Source organism: Tetrao urogallus (assembly GCF_951394365.1).
Source record: "Tetrao urogallus genome assembly, chromosome: 5".
NCBI lineage: Eukaryota > Metazoa > Chordata > Aves > Galliformes > Phasianidae > Tetrao > Tetrao urogallus.
The window spans coordinates 41269736-41286868 of record NC_136818.1 but is presented as its reverse complement, the minus strand read 5'-3'; the positions used below and the strand labels follow the sequence as shown (position 1 = coordinate 41286868).

At 41.2% G+C, this 17133-nt stretch overlaps 1 protein-coding gene across 1 annotated transcript in view; it reads right to left on the bottom strand.

Annotated features, from left to right (window-relative positions):
• Positions 1-17133, bottom strand: part of ZCCHC24 (zinc finger CCHC-type containing 24) — a gene marked incomplete at both ends in the record, with an annotated part of 100858 nt that overhangs the window by 65249 nt on the left and 18476 nt on the right. The window lies entirely within an intron of this gene.

Genomic DNA, 17133 nt, shown 5'->3' with positions numbered 1-17133 from the left:
TTCCAAAAAGATGAAAGGAACTGTACAGCTCCTGTTGAGCCACAGCCTAAACCACTGATTGAGCACCTGGGGAAAGGACCAGGCCAGCCCTGGGAGCACAGGTGAAGGTAATTCAGCTGTGTGACTGTAAGAGGTGGAGCCTGACTGCACCTCTCCTAGCCCTCATTTAAGGGCTGACTGCCAGTGGGGAAGGGTCTCTAGTTGGTGATCTCTCCTTTGTGGAGTTTTTCCTGCTTGCAGGAAAGGGTAATCATTTTTCTTTTTTTCTTTGAAATGCCTTTCCATGGTGCTAGCGCCTTTCTCATTATGTTTCCTGTACCACCCTTCCACCATGTTGGTTTTTTTGATTGTTACAGGAACTCACAAGATTCATGGGCAGAGGCGCATTGATGTCTCTTCTTTTGTTGAAATAGGTGGAAAGGATGTGTTCTTGTAATAAACCTAAAAGGTGGGCGGGAGAATGTACCTTAGCACTGACTAGCTCCTCTAGACAGTGGTTATTCATAAGTGAGCTTCAATCCTGAGACTGGTATCTTTAGTGACACCCTAAAGAAAAGTAACCCATAGCCTCAGATTGTTTTCTGTTGAAAATTTTCCCGTGCTGTTGATGACTGTGGTACTGAAAAATGTCCTCTAAAAAGGAAAAATGATGAGAAATGATCTTGTGGTAAAACACACGTAAACTCCTGGACAAAGTTTTCCCTTGGACTAAAGCAAAGCTGTGAGGCTGACTTGATCAAGAAATTCCAAAAGCAGTGAAAGCCAGTTAGATAACCTTTCTTCAAAATACATTGATTTTTTTTTTTTTAAATGTTCCAAAAGCAATGTGAGTTTATTTTTCATTGTTTTCACTCATTTGATAACACTAAAGTTCTACTCTGAGTCTTTTTGCTTTTTTCTTATTTCTGCTGTTCTTATCAGTGCTTAACAATCTCACTATTTTCTGCCAAGTAGAGATTTGAAGTGCTTTCTTTCACTTACAATTTCTTTATGCTGAGGTTGCTAATGTTTTTCTCTTTTTTTGGTCTATATAGTAAAACCTTTATGACATAAAGTTAATTGCTTGTGATTGTATATTACTGTGCAACAAGGAAATTTATCAGAATTTTAACTGTGCTGATACAGTTTGTTGCTTTATTTTACAAGTATGGGACTAAGTTATGCATTCAGAAATTAGGATTGGTTTTATCTTATGAAAAATACTAGGACTGCATTGAGAATTACTCATAATGATGACTAGTAACAGGAAATTTTTAGAACCTAATATTTGTCAGCTTGAATCATCCTCTCTCCCAAATTCATTATTCCCTGAATCAATCCCATGCTTGAACTAGCTATAAAGAGATGCTTTCCGTGCCATCAGAAACAGTTCTGGTATGAGCTGAATCTGCGTGTAAAAATCTACTGTTTACAAAATGTGGATGGTGAAACAACAGCACTCTTGTCTCAGTTTGATAGTACTGTGTGAAGCTGTAGCTAAAACAAAAACTAAGACTAAAGAAAGATGAATATGTGTGCAGGGGTGGGGTTTTCAACATATACGATAATAACGAAGAGGTCAGGTAACTGATGTCATCACCTGAACCATGGGATCTGTTGCACACGGCTATATTCTACCATGGCTGAGTGTGAAATTAGAGAGATGCAAAACATTCTTTAGTTTAGATCTTGGAACAACTCTGTTAGCTTTGGAGAAACAAGCAAGTTATCTGCTTCCAAGGACCTAAGTGATCAGTGAAATGCTGGAAGTAGACAGCACAGCAATCACAGGACAGCTCTGTAGCACTGCTTGTGCATCCAAGCTGCAATGCTTAGTGCTCACTTCTGGTGCTAAGAGGCTGAGATGCAGGTAGTCCAAATGGTATCTTTGGTCATGCTTCAGAAAGAAGCTGACAGCTTTCTAGTGAGGAAGAATCTCTTAGAATGAGAAGTACTTGAGGTATATGGAAATGTGAAGAGAAGTGCAGTGCATGGTCTTCAGAATTGTGCCATTTCTGACTCAAGGTTAACGTATCCATTGTACAGTTTGAGTTCTTTCCATCGCATGAACATGACAGCTAACTAAAGTTGGAATGCCGTGCTAGACAGAATTCATAGATAGTAATATTGCCCAGCTTCTATTGTCTGTTAGGCAAACAGATCATCCCATCATACAAACAGATGCATCCCCACAAACTTGAACAGAAACAAGCTCATTTGTCCGAGAGTGCTGATGCTGTTAAGCTTGCCTGTCTTCAGCTTTAAGGCCCAACACAGAAAATAATGCCGAAAATTTAGGAGTGGTTGTAAGGCAAAAAGCAACAGGGGCAGAGGAGAGGGTGTAAAGTTTTTTCCAAATCCTAGTCCTGTCACTGTTTGAGATGGAAAAATAATTGCAAAGTGTCTGCCAGCAGTGAAAAAAACTGCAGGGCAAAGCACAGTTTCTCTGAAGAAACTGACAAAAAGACTTATGTCGGTGCTGGTATTATGACTTACAATGGAATTTCGGTTTTAGTTTTTCATATTTTCTCTTCCATTCAAATGGGATATAGAGAGGAATTTGAAGTCGCGACTGTACTTGTGTGATTACTTCACTCTACATCACTATTTCTTTGTTTTAACCCAGTGTATTCAGATCTTCATTGTCCCCAGCATATAAAATGCAGTGATGGTCTTATGAGAAATTTCTGTTTCAATTACTCAGCAAAATTCTGTCAATTTATTTGTTTCATCTGAGGGTTCTTTTTGCAGAGAATACTTAGTATTTGGGAGAATAAACAGTTTTCTACCTGATCACACGTATCGTTCTAATGTTTCGTTTTTTTCTCTTACAGGACATGTATTTGTATTAAAGTAGCTCTAAAGGAGCTACTTCCAGAACTAGGAATTGCACACTGCTAGGCATGCTATCCTGATTCTCTTTGAAAAGGTTCAGCTATGTGTGAAGGAACACTGGTTCTGTAGTCTGTGGGATGTTTATCTGATTAGTCCACATAGTTTGCCCCAACAGGAAAGTCAGGGAGGGATTAAAAGGAAAATCAGCTCCAAGGAGCTTTGTCTTCCTAAGATATACAGTATGTTTGTACTTAGTGTCCAAATTTGGTTATTTATCTTAGCTAGAAGTGTCATTAGAAGGAATCGGGTTTCTGAAAAGCAGTATGGAGTACATCAGTTTTATAAAGAGACAGTAAAAATCTACTGCTGGATATTCAGCTGCTGGCTGACAGTATGGAGTCAGACTGAAAAGCAGTGTAGGCTTTTTCAAGATCTTCAAATTGTTTTCCTGGATCTACAAAGTTAACTCTTGTGGCTCAACGTACTTTGGTCACGTTCCTCACTGCAATGTAGCAAAAGACCAAAGTGTGCTAAAAATGTCCAGAGATTAAACAACTATGTCTTGGTTTGCAAAAAATGATAGGCAGGTAAACATTTTTAGTAGGGAGTGGCTTGCAGTGAATGAAATGACAGCCATTGGAGATTAAAAGGGAAAAATATGGGAAAATATTTTTAAGTTAGAAAACTAGATAAGGCTTGTGTCTTGGGTAACTGTATACAAGAAGTACCAAAGGTGTGTTTTCTACTTGTGTTGTCAGCTTCAATGTACTAAATATCTGTTCTTCAGACTTAATTTTCCTGTATAAATGAAAGGTGTCTTGGAAAGGAGACTGGGTCAAAATCTTGATACTCCAGAAAAGGAGCAAGGACTTTAACTATAGCAGCTGAATAGGGAGAGGAATTGATTGTGAAAGAATCTCAAGAATGGATGTGAGATAAAGAGAAGGTAAGACATGATGCAGAGTGTGTGGTCAGCCAGGTCAGGCCCTAAGTACATCCACCAATAACTCTGGAAGCTGGAGGAAGACAACAGCCTGTTTTTGAGGGTTTACCATCCAAAGTTGCTTGTCTGTCTCCAGCTCCTACTGGAGTAGGTCTTCTTCATAGCTATAGATGGGAGTCAGAATGAGGCCCTATCTAACAGAACTTAGGATGGTGCTGTATACTGACCACTGATTGCTTTCAAACAGCAGGCAGTCTTCAGCCAGCAGCTGTCTTTTCACACGTCCCTGGCTCTTATCTCTACTAGTTTCTGCTTTTGGCCCTTATCAGCCATCCTACATACTAGGGGCCTGTAGGAGGGAAGACTATGAGGTAGAAAGAAAAGGCACAATAAGAAGTGTTTACGAAAAGTGATGCTTTCATAAGATAGTGCTCTTCCCCCTGAGAAAGGTGGGCAAGGCCCAAGGAATTGTAGCAAGATGGTTTGCATCTTTCATGGAAGGGTCATACAGCCTATTCGTAGCAAGAGCAGTGACAATTCCAGCTCTACTATCCATCCCTGCTCTGTTTCCTATGCACAACAGTCCTGTCGAATCTCTGCATACAGCCACCAGATGAACTGACAAAAAAAAAAACAACACAGGCTTTAAGGCAAGCTCTGCAGGCTGCACCCAGCTCTAACCATCCATCATCACAAAAAATCACCAGTGTGAACCAGTGTCCAGATAAGGCCTGCTCATGAAGAACTAACAGCTTGATAACCTGGGCTGACAGCATAACAGTGATCCAGTACTAAAGTGTTGTAGCTGCAGAGCAGCTCCCTTTGTGGGAGGCAAAAACATCCAATAGCTCTGCTCACTCTGGCAGGTATCTCCTGGAGCCTGTGCTAATGCTGAACTTCTGCTTCTGACGAATATGTCCAGCAGTAATTCTGTCTCCTGATGGGCTGATTTATCTCCATCATAACTGGTATAATCATGAGCTTTGCCATTGTCCTCCATGGAAAACATTCAGAAATGTGAAGCTGTCACGTTGGAAAACCACAAGTCTACAGAACGCTCTATTAGGTCATCTCACCTCGCATGGTTACAGAACTTGTGGATCAGAATTAGGTTAGACTGGTGGCCTGGAGCAGAGGGAGATGTCTATGCCTGCAGGCAGCGCAGTCAGGTCCTGGGAGAAGTGCGGCTGTGGGAGAGGGCCACTTCTGTTGGACACTCTGCTTTCTGGCACAGTGGGAACAGAGCAGCACTCACTAGTAGGTGGAAAAAAAGCTTTCCTGAGGCATTGTTTCTCATGCTCCCTGGAGTTAAGCTTACCAGAATGCTTCCATTCTGAGTGCAAGGTATATTGTATATCTGATCTCATGTTAGAGAAGGCAGTTACTAAATAGAGATGCTACATGTTATGAACAAGACTCACCCTGGAAAGAGACTAATAGCACAAACCACAGGCATATACCTTGAGAAGCTCAGATGCAAAATTAAAGGAAACTGGTGTAGAAGTGACTAAAGAGACTGAGAGGAAGATTTCCTTCACAGAGAGTCTGTAAATCTTTCACCTATAGGTCTGGGAAGTACCTGTGAAGGAGTGAACTCTGCTGCAGCATTAGATCTACCTACAGAAGCTTATCTCGACCTTGCTAACCAATAAATAGCATAGTTGTTGAAACACAAAAGCAAAAGTAACAAGAAAGCAACTTGTGGTTTGTTTTAAATTAAATGCAGTTGAAGTAAGGAAAGCCACACAACCTGTGCCTATGAAAACACCCCTCCAAGTCAAAGCACACTACAAAGCACCCTTATGTTACTAGAAATACAGCAGTCTCTGCTTTCATTTCAATTATTCACTCGTCAGAAAATAACTGGGAACATTCCTTTGGATTAGTCACATAAAAATCTCAGGTAATATTGATTTTTATTAAGCTGTTCCTTTAAAAATGAAAAAAAAGTTTTCCATTTGGCCGCTTAGCCCAATGCTCTTTGTGCACAAAATGTCTGTCCTTTCTCAAGCCTAAGGTGTAACAAATTTCAATGGTTCCAGAAATGTGAAACAGTAAAGGAAAAAAAAAAAATGCAGGGCTACAGTTGTAGAAGAGTAACACGATCTTCCAAAGTACCAAAAACTAATGCTAGAAATTCACCTTATGGCATACTGAATTTCTGTAAGTGGAACTTGGACACTGTGCTTCTGCCTGGGACTGGGATTACTGCTGAAAGAAGGTGGCCCAGAGCTATGGCCTTGGGAAGGGAGCTGGCAAGGGGAACTGGAGGCTGCAAAAAGAAATTCCATGAGGAATTCTTAGTCTAGGGAAGGACTGGACTGATTGGTCCAAAGGGGTTAGGGATAAGGAGAAAGCCTAAAGCTACTGTTGGATTTGTGCTGGAAGGAGCTGCCAAAGAGACTGAGGGCTGTGGAAAGAATTGTCCCCTGCGGAATTCTTGATCTTGGAAAGGGCTTGGGCATCATGTGTTCAGCTGAGCCCAGGACTAGGATTAGGCTGAGAGGAAGCTCAGAGTTACAGCTGTGAGATGTGGCAGATAGTCTTCCAAAATAAATAAGGGGTCAATGTTATGATTCTCCTTCCAGCTTTATCAAGTCTCTTGATGGAATGGGACCCTGAAACAGTACAGTGAAAGAATAAAACAATATAATAATTTGCTTCCCATTGCTTTCTCATTTCTGACTCAAGAGCTGCGCTTTGTCATACTCTGTGTAATTTTTCAGTAGCAGAAGTGAATTTGGGGCATACTAGACCTCCTTACTGTTCTGAGTAACTAGTAACCACTCAGTTTCTCAATTTCTTCTTACTTTTCCAACAAAAATCTTGATTTGCTGTCAATTTTACCTCCAAACTATTCCCTTCCCCCTGCTGCCCTCTGGTCTCTGCAAACATGCTGAAATCTAAAGTTTCAGCCATTCTAGGAATCTCTCCTGATTCTTTTTTTCCCCAATCCCTGAGAAACCTGATCTGCCAGATGGGTGGGAGAGCTTATTGTTTTTTTGTCTGACATCTGGATTTCATTAGCAGACTCATGCGTGCTGAATCAGGAATGGGAGCTCAGAAGAAAGCAGATGAGAGTTAGAATTGTATTAATGCTTTTAAAAAAAAAAAAAAAAGCCCAGTTCCTTCCTTAAGTTTGCAAACAAACACAAAATGTGAGTGACATGAGCTCAGTGTAAGCAATACAACCCTTATTAGCTGTACCTGTTTACGTTAGTGCTGGATGTAAAAAAAATCCCTTTCAACAGTTGCACGTTAGCAGCACTTCTTTTCAGGTTTATGAGTTTGTGACAGTCTCCTGTATTCTGTTTAAAATAGACTCACTGTAGTACACGAGAAAAATAGTTTGCCACAAACAAACCAGGTAAGATTTGCTGCAATAGGGACTGCTGAAAATGACAGCAGCAGGAGGGAGGATTTATTTATTTAAATTTTAACAGGCAGTAGCGAAGTGTTAGAAGTGTCCTAAAGGTCAGGGTGTTATTAATTACTATAGCTCTCATTACTGAATAACAGAAGTAATAATATACGCAGACACAGTCGTGAGTCCAGTATGTGGTGCTGTGCTAACAGTGCTGAATGGTTGTTAGATCTATTTTGCTAAGGTTGATGGTTTGAAAGTACATAGTATCTCTTCAGTGCATCTTATCTTTTCTCTCCTTCTTCAAGGCACAGGGAACCCCAATTCTCAGGTTGAACGCCCTGCCTACGGGCAGAAAATGGAGATGAGGGGATTCAGGTAGTATTTGTGATTGCATTGCAGAGGGAAAGAGGGAGAGAAATTTTCATCATGTTGTAGAAGTTCAAAGAAGCCTAGTGTAAGGAATAAAACAAAATTATAACATGAGGGCAAGCTTAAAAGGCAGAATTACTCCTTTGTATGTTGTAACATACCCTTTAGGACCTCAACTGGTTCAGCTGCTCCCTTCAGGTAGAACTGCCTACATGACATCACACAGGATACAGCTGCATAATGTTCTCATATTAGCAGAAAGCAGATAGAAGCATTTGGTCACTAACACCAAAAAGACCAGCATGTTCTGAAGTCAGAGCACAATTACTCTCATTTCAACACACTCCAGCCTCCTTCAGAAGATACAGCTATCTCCTGTTCTGAGAAAGTGATCTGCCTGTGACAGGTGACATGCAGGTGGATGCATGCTTGTCTGTCACAGTCATGTAACAATATCAGGCTAGGAGTAAGGCTGTAGTTTTATGTGATGAGCCACCGTTTTCAAGGAAGCCTGAAAAATGATGGTCATGATTCTCCGTTTTCCCTTGCTTCCTGTAAACATTTTTGACTTTCTGGAAAATAACATTTTTTTCCCCACCATTTCTTTGAAATGAGTCTTTTACCTCCACTTTGTTTTTCCTTCTCTAATTTTCTCAGCTGTGTAACCTGGAGTTTAGGAGTAAGAATAACATTCTCTCTGCTCTCATGAGCTCATGTAAGACCCACTGGGGCTGTGTGGGGACCGTGTGCTTGGGCTTCCTGGTAGCTGCAGGTGGTGTGGGCATGCTCACCCAGGTGGAGGTATTGATTTCCCTGGGCTGTTGCAGAGATTTATCTACAGCTGTGCACCTGAAACATGGGTTCAAGTTAGAATGGATTTGAAACCAGTATTTTGTACGTGAAAGCCTTGAGCCTGGGAAATTATTCTAAACTCACATCCAGAATTGCAGCCTGAGACCACATCGAAGTCTGGATGGAAATGTGCTCCTTCTATGCAGAATGAAAAAAGAATGTTTTTATGACTCAGTAACACATATCTCCAGAGGCTCTGTTCTAACCCCATGCAAATTTCCCTGCAGCCAGAGAATGAGATAGAGATAGAAACAGAGTAGTGAATATCCTATGGAAAATCACTCTCAGACCTGAGGATGAACTAGAAATCAAGATTATGTCACTTCCAGTGTGTCTGCTGTTGCTTCTAAAATACCCAAATGTTTCAACTTAAGTGTCTGTCCGTGGGCTTTATTGCCTTATTAATAATTTGGCACTGACTGGGCCCTGACATGAAAGTCTTATTCTAATTACAAAGAACTTTCTAGCCTTTCAGCCCTGCAAGGGAAATTTCTAAGAAAAAGGTTCCTTTTTTTAAGGAAAAAACAGGCTTTTGCAGACTTTAGAAATGTCTCCTTAAAGAACAGCTCTCTCTTAGTAATGACTAAGTAATGACTTTGGACAGGTACACTCTAGGCTGGGTAAGGATCTGACTGGAGGGCCAGGCCCAAAGAGTGGTGGTGAATGGAGCTAAATCCAGCTGGTGACCAGTCACAAGTGGTGTTTCCCAGGGGTCGGTGCTGGGGCCTGTCCTCTTCAGTATCTTTATTGATGACCTGGATGAGGGCATTGAGTGCTCCCTCAGTAAGTTTGCAGATGACACCAAGTTGGCTGGAAGTGTGGATCTGCCTGGGGGTAGTGAGGCCCTACAGAGGGATCTGGACAGGCTGGATTGCTGGGCTGAAGCCGGCGGGATGAGGTTCAACTGATGCCAGGTCCTGCACTTTGGCCTCAACAACCCCAGGCAATGCTACAGGCCTGGGGCAGAGTGGCTGGAAGACTGTGTAGAGGAAATGGACCTGGGGGTATTGATTGATGCTGGGCTGAACATGAGCCAGCGGTGTGTCCACGTGGCCAAGAAGGCCAGTGGCATCCTGGCTTGCATCAGAAACAGTGTTGTCAGCAGGAATAGGGCAGTGATTGTTCTCCTGTACTCAGCTCTGGTGAGGCCACACCTTGAGTACTGTGTCCACTTTTGGGCCCCTCACTGCAAGAAAGACATTGAGGCCCTGGAGCGGGTTCAAAGAAGGGCAACAAAGCTGGTGAGGGGTCTGGAGCACAGGCTTATGAGGAGCAGCTGAAGGAGCTGAGATTGTTCAGTCTGGAAAGGAGGAGGCTCAGGGGAGACTTTATTGCTCTCTATAACTGCCTGAAGGGAGGTTGTAGTGAGCTGTGGGTCAGCCTCTTCTCTTGTGTAACTGGTGATAGGACCAGAGGGAATGGCTTCAAGCTGTGCCAGGGGAGATTCAGGCTGGACGTTAGGAAATACTACTTCTCTGAAAGAGTGGTCAGGCACTGGAATGGGCTGCCCAGGGAGGTGGTAGAGTCATCAACCTGGAGGTGTTCAAGGAATGTTTGGACATTGTGCTGAGGGACGTGGTTTAGTGAGAACTATTGGTGATACATGGATGATTGGACTGGGTGATCCTGTGGGTCTTTTCATACCTTGATGATTCTAAGATTCTAAAACTAGCAATTTTGGGTATGAAATATAAGACACTAAGGAACCAAGTTTACAGTAAGCTTATCATTAAATTTGTCTATTACTTTATTACAAGGTGTATTTTCCTAATAAAAAATAAATGTGAATATTTAAGATATTTAGTATTTGTTCTGGTGAGCCGTAAAGTGGTGCAGGGAAGTAGACTAGGAGTTACAGCAGGACTTGTGCCCAAGGTCTGCTCTTAGTTTTGTCAGTTTGGCATTTGGGAAAGATATTAGGTTTCTGAGACTCACCTTACACATCTGTACAACATAAATACATTGAATTTCTGAAGGTAAACTCAAGTCAGAGCTAACAGTTCCAGAGTATAAACAGAAAGCATTCTTATGCAAGTAACAGCTTAATGGTACTAATTTTAGGGAACCAACAAGTTTTTTTAATACTATTAAAGCACTAGGAATGGCCCTTATGGGTGAAAAAGTAAATTAAAAATAAATACAGTTTCTGCTCTCATTTGAATTTGCAAGCAAATCAGCATGATAGACTGACAGGTCTCCAAAGTCCTCAGGTTTGGAGTTTCAGCAAATGTACAAACACTGACTGTCCTTTCACAGGTTTGCACAGAGTAACATTGCTTTAAAAATGAACCTACAATCATTTTTAATGCTATCTGCTCCAAATGCCATTAATATAAGGCTAAAATGTGTGACTTACTGTGCAAGCAACAAATGGTATCTGTATCAAAATGCGCTCTTCTGCGAGGGCACAGAATCTGGAGAGCTACTCCAGTATAGACATAGTTTCTTTACAAACTAGATGCAAAGCAAGCCATTGTACCCTAGAGTCACTGACAAGATGAAATGCTTTAATCTCCAGCACATGCAATGACTTCTCAAGTCTTCCTCTGTACCCCTAGGATTGCTGACTGTAAGTAAACTCAGACCATCACCCAGACAGACTGATCAGATGCCTCCTGAGCTTGCTGTAGGTGAAGCTGGCATCCATGAACCAGTATGGCACAATGATTTATGTTCCTGATGCATGCAGTGCTGGATCCACACACCTGGGAAAATTTGTTCTCATCCTGAAGTAGACCTCTTTATAGCTGTAAAATAGGCCAGCCATACTTAAACATGTAAGGTTCCTTTTACCTTTGTTGACATAAGCCAGATAGAGAAAAACAACACCGACACCTGCAGTTAGACATCATCAGCGAAATGGAAGAGGGATTTATTTCTATTTAGTATCTTAATTTCTTCTGTGAATTAAGGGGGTGGAGACAAGCCAGTTTACTCCCTGGTCAATCTTTCTCCACCTCTACACCCAGAAAGTCTCATTTTCCTGACATCACCCCAGCTTCTCCTCCACTTGGGTATGAGGATTAACAGAAAATGTGTTTCCCTTTTTGAAAAACTGTGAGTTTCTGTTAAAACTGAGAAGGAGATCTGAAATGTTGATACATTTGGTGGATGCAAAAAAAAATTTTTTTTTTTCAATCTGGCAGTGTCAAGAATGTTCATTTGAGTAAATGATAACTGTAACACATTACAGGACAAAGAATGTTTCCTCTGTATTACCACAAACTGTTATGCTTTTTCAGCTGAGCCCTTCTTTGAAACAGACATTTTCCTTGAAAAAAAAATCTTTTTAAAAAAGAAAAATGAAGCTGTAGCTCTGTGGAAAGTGTTTGTGTGTGAGCATTTTGCTGCTGTTTCCAAGGGGTGCAGTCTTTTGTTTTTTATGTGTTGTTGCAATAAATGCACATTTGCTTCAGCTTTTATTTTTTAGCAGTATTGTATTTTGCACAGAAGTATTTGATTTAAAAGCACAGAGAGGAAGGATTGTGTAAATGGGTGATATAGATATCTGGAAGGACAATCAGTGATCTCTTATTGCACAACCTGAAAATGTGTTTAATTATCGTAAAGCAGAATCATTGAGGAAAGGACCTTAGGAGGTCACCAAATTCAACCTCCTCCTCCAAGCAGGACCAGCACTGAGTTCAGATCTGGTTTTCTAGGGCTTTCTCTCTAGGCAGGTTTTGAAAACTTCCAAACCTGGATGGAAATTCTGCAAGCTGTACTTCACACTGAAGAAAAATACTCTCATGAAATGAGAAAAAATTATTCGCTCAGTCTTCCATTACTACTTCCTTATCAGCGCAAAATAGGAGTTTATAGAATACTGTGGTTTTAACCTAGTAGTCCTCTCCGTGCCTTATCTACCACAAATCAGTTTGTGGAGGGCTGGATACCAGACGTTATGTTCTCTCTCAAGAGGAATGCCCATAGTATTTGTTTCCAAGCTAAGCACTTAATTATGTTTCAACACGAGTTTTGCTGCAAGTGAAGCAAGTAACAAATCATTAGTAAACAGAATTCAGATTTAGACCAATGCAATAGCTATATGCAGTCTACCTCAAAGAAGCTGGTAAATCTCCCAGTGGCTTGCACAGTATTTGAGTCACAGAATCATAGAATTATTAAGATTAGAAGAGACTGCTAGGATCATCTAGTTTAACCATCAACCCATCACCACATGCTGTGGACCTAAACCATGTCACTTGGAGTCTGGACTGTTGTGTGCAGGTTTTAAATGTAAATTGTGCATGTTCAAGATAATGAGTTGTATTATTAATATGCAGATCTATAATAACAGAAGAATAAGGTTGGAAGATACTTTGGGAGATTGTCTCACAGAATCACAGAGGTTGGAAGGGGACTCGAGATCACTGAGTCCAACCCCCTGCTAAAGCAGGTACCCTATAATAGGTCACCCAGGTAAGCATCCAGATGGGTCTTAAATATCTCCATAGAAGAAGACTCCATTGCCCCCCTGGGCAGCCTGTCCCAGTGCTCTGTCAACCTTACCACAAAGAAGTTCTTCTTCATTTCTGTATGGAACTTTCTGTGTTCAAGTTTTAGGCTGTTACACCTTGCCCAATTGCTACACACCACCGAGAAGAGCTTGGCTTCATCCATTTGCCTCCCATGTCCCTTTAGATATTTATAAACATTCCTCAGATCCCATCTCAGCTTACTTTCCCCCAGATTGAACAGATCCACGTTACTCAGACTTTCCTGATAGGGGAGATGATCCAGGTCCTTTATCATCCCCCCCTACACACACACAAAACAAAAAAGCTTAAACTTATATCAGTAATAAAGAGTGGGCCACAGCAATAATGGCTTAAGAATCGTACATAAGGTTTGTTTTTGGGTGGTTTCCCAGAGTTTGTAAATGCAATATCAAGCAGTCTGATAGACAGGAAAGGGGCTGACCCCAGTTCTCTTGATATTTCTGCTCTCTTTTTCACCAAGTGCTCTTATTTTGGTATTTTAGAGCTCGGTATTTCCTATTGAAGCAACGGCTTTATCAAACAACAGCCACAGTCTCATACCCAGCACTTGGGAGTGTTCTCTCCAGGCAGGACTGTGGGGATCCCCCTACTCATGTGCAGCTGGCTGAGTCTTCACCTTCCTGATAAACAGTTTGAAGGCATGGCATGCACTGAGTTTTCAGGATTTCCAAAGCAGAGAGTAATGTGCTTCTTTTGATGTTTCAGACTATTAAGCACTGTAAACTTCCAGAGATAGAGTGAATGTTACTAAGTTACAGTTCACCAGACTTTTGTTACAAATTTCTGCAAGTCTTCATAGTAAAAGTAGAAAAGATCTGAGAAAGTGTGTCCAGCTAATCTCACAGGCTGAGAAACTCGGCGGGGCTAAGTTCAAGCATATGAGAAAAAGAATAAGCATATGAGAATTTATTGCAACCAGCAATAAATTTTGTAATGTATTTGACTCCTTTAACTTTTGGGGCTTTTTGAAATATAGTCTTCCACTATAAAAATAGATTTCAAGAGGCTTGTGGGTTTTTGTTTGGTCAGTCAGTTGGTTTTCAATTGAGACTTCTAAGCTAAAAACCAGAAAGGTGAAATCTTTATCTTTGTAAAGATGGTAGCCTATTCCCCACTGCCATCTCAGCCAGACCTCGGTACCTGGGGAAAGGACAGCTGTGGGCTCCTTGAATTTTGAGGATGTTTGGTTGCCTTTTCCAACTGCAAGGTGCAAGACAAATGAGATTTGTGCTTAGGGTACAAGAGCTGTTGTAAACGTGCAGCCCAGAGCTGCCTGTTGGGCAGCAGTGCTGAGCCAGCTGTGCTGCCAGGAGCTGCTCTGCCTGAGCACAAGAGGAGCAGCTTTGGGGCAGGGTGATCCAGCACAACAGGCTGCAGGCTGGGGAAAAAAGATTGCACTCAACTTGATGCTGATTTGTTCCACATCCTGCATGAAATCACAAAGGTAAATCTGTGCAAACTCTGGCAGTCACAGCAGTTACCTGCTACTCCCATTGACTTGAATATGTCTTCTCAAGGTACTTCTGTTCTGCAGGATCTGCTTTGCAGATCAGTGTTGCCAAAGGAAGAGCTCTCATTGGATTCATTAATTTGAATCATGCCATACCTTTTATTCAGGGCTAAAAACACAGCACAAAATGAGACTAATATTGTTTCTCATTACATATAGTAATATGTCTGTACTCCTATGAGTTTGCACATGCATTTTCCTCTATAGGTATAGTGCAAAATTTGGAAATACACTACGTAATGGTTCCGTATCTCAGAGAGGTATGGGTGAGATGATATCATTTAAGACACGGAAAGGCAAAATTAGTTTAGAGAAAATGCAAGTATCCTTGCATGCTACTAAAAATTGAAAGTGCTGCATTTTTTGTGTACATTCTAATTACAGCAGGTTTTGCAAATGTAGACAAATTCATGGTGATGAATTGCAGTCAACATCGCTCCCACTTCATGTCATTTCTAAAACGAAGTCCACGATTTCTACCACTAAACATCACAGAAACTGTTTAAAGAATAGTTAATTCTTACCTACTGAAGAACTAAAAGTTTTCTCCATTTCAGTTTCCAAGCAGATCATTTTGGACAGGATATCAGACAAACTGCAGATAGCTGACTACAGCTGACCTTTTCAGTGAGAACTGTCCAGCCTCCTAGAGCACCACCATCACTTAGGATAGAAATCTGAAGCAATGTACATGTTTCCACTGGTATGGTGTGCTGTTAACTTTTACAGCAGTCAAAAAAGAACGCTCATCTTTATGGTGTTTGTAACAAGCAGAATTAAGGGAGGATGTGAAATCTCAAAGTTGTTACACAATTTCTTTGTTACGCAGGAAAAACTCCATAAAACACTCCATTCCAAAATCTGTTTCGTATTAGGCAATTACACGAAAAGAAAATAAAAATACCACAATTTATTGATTTGCATTTTGTCCAAATCAGATTACTTTATCTCTTTTCTGTTTCCAAATCTAAGTACAAAAATGCAAAACGGCATCCCTTTTCTCGTAGGATTTGCAAAGCAACTTCCATTTTTGACAGCATTAGAAAAGCTAGGCATCAAAATCTAAGTCATTAAGTGTGTGTAATGTTGAAATTAAGAAATCAATTACCATCCAAAGCTGTGGTGGCAAATGATGCCTCTCTATTAAAGGTTTGGTTCCACTGTTGCTAGTCCCTTCTTGAGAACAATTTTTTCAAAGTTTTGAATGTAGCTCATGCATACCAGGTCACCCCTGTAGATCTATTCTCAAATTTAGAGAAAATAAGTGAAATGCTTACATTTCTGTGTTCAGAAACCACTAGACCACAAAACATTGCATGTGCTAGATACCGGCAACAAAGAGCTGATTTCATATCACCTACCCCTTAAGTAGGATTTGAAAACTAACTTTGGTCTGTAGAAGCAGCCAGGTGCATGCACAGCATACGCACTGATGAGATGCGATCTGGGTGCTGTGTGTGCCCTTTGGCCGTACGTGTTGGAAACGGAACAGAACAAGAGCTCAGAGATGGGAGCTGTGGGGCCGGGTGCCTCTGTGAGGGGCTGAGGAGGCTTGGCTCAGCTGGCCCCACAGGACGCATGCTGAGAGAGGATACGGTTGCAGTCTATTAATACATCCTGAGATAAACACCAGGGAGGGAGATGAGTTATTTCAGCGGAGGACAATGTTGGCATGAGAACAAATGACTGTGAAGAGGCCACAAGTTACATTTACCCTGGAAGCTGGAAGATTTTGAGTTGTGAGAGGACTTAAATTCTGGAGCAGTTTCCCTCAAGAGCAGCAAAATGTTGAATCTCTTCCCAACTAAAACTCCACTGGTTTACGCAAGGCAGTGCGTGATATGGCTGCTTGTAACTGGAGGAGGATGGGTGCAGCAGATGCCTGGCAGTCCTGCAGCCCTTTTCTCAATACTGGCTTGTCAGCCAGCCATGGAGTATGCTCTGTAGGAAGTCATTTCATTTCCCAGTTCACATAGAAATTGAAGACATTGCTAGTGAAATCTTAATATATGGAAAAATAATTGTGCACCCAGGAAGTGCAATTTAAGTAAATCAATATTTCTACAATATTTCTACAATCTTAATTAGTTTTCATTTCCCAGAATTTTTGTGGGTGCATCTTCAATTATTATATTATGTGTTCTTGAATCTCCAATGCACAAACTGTAAGAATACCTGTGAAATACACAGTGCATTTCTGCTCCAACACTGACATGTCTGATTGTGACTGTCGGTGTGAGCTGCAGCTTGGACATGCTGATCACTGAGGGACATTTACATCCATCTGACTGCCTGTGCAGCAGGGCAGCCATCTCCCACAGCTCAACACTACGTCATTGTGAAGCACGCTTAGGAGTTGGAGTTCTAAACCCTTGTTAAGCAACACACGCTGTTACACAATCCTATATCTATATAAGTGCTGTAGCACACTAAACTAAGCACATTAACCAAAGAAGTACACAAACCAAAGTATTTTTGACCTTATAGTAAGGGAAATTTCATGTTTTCCTCAAGAGAATTGCCTTACTGAACATATATTGAAATAATGTAAAGTAAAAATATTTTCAGGTGCCACACCTAGGTCTGCAAATGCAGTTTAAAGCTCCACAGCTGTCATTAGAATTAATGAAAGATATACAGCTGAATTCCATGAAGAAAACAATTTAGCCCACGCATAGCAGCAGTTGGAATACACTCAGTTAAAGCTCATTTGACATTAGACTTGATTTCACACTGACCTTGCTCAGCTGGCAAATGCTTTTCTGACTGTGTTTTG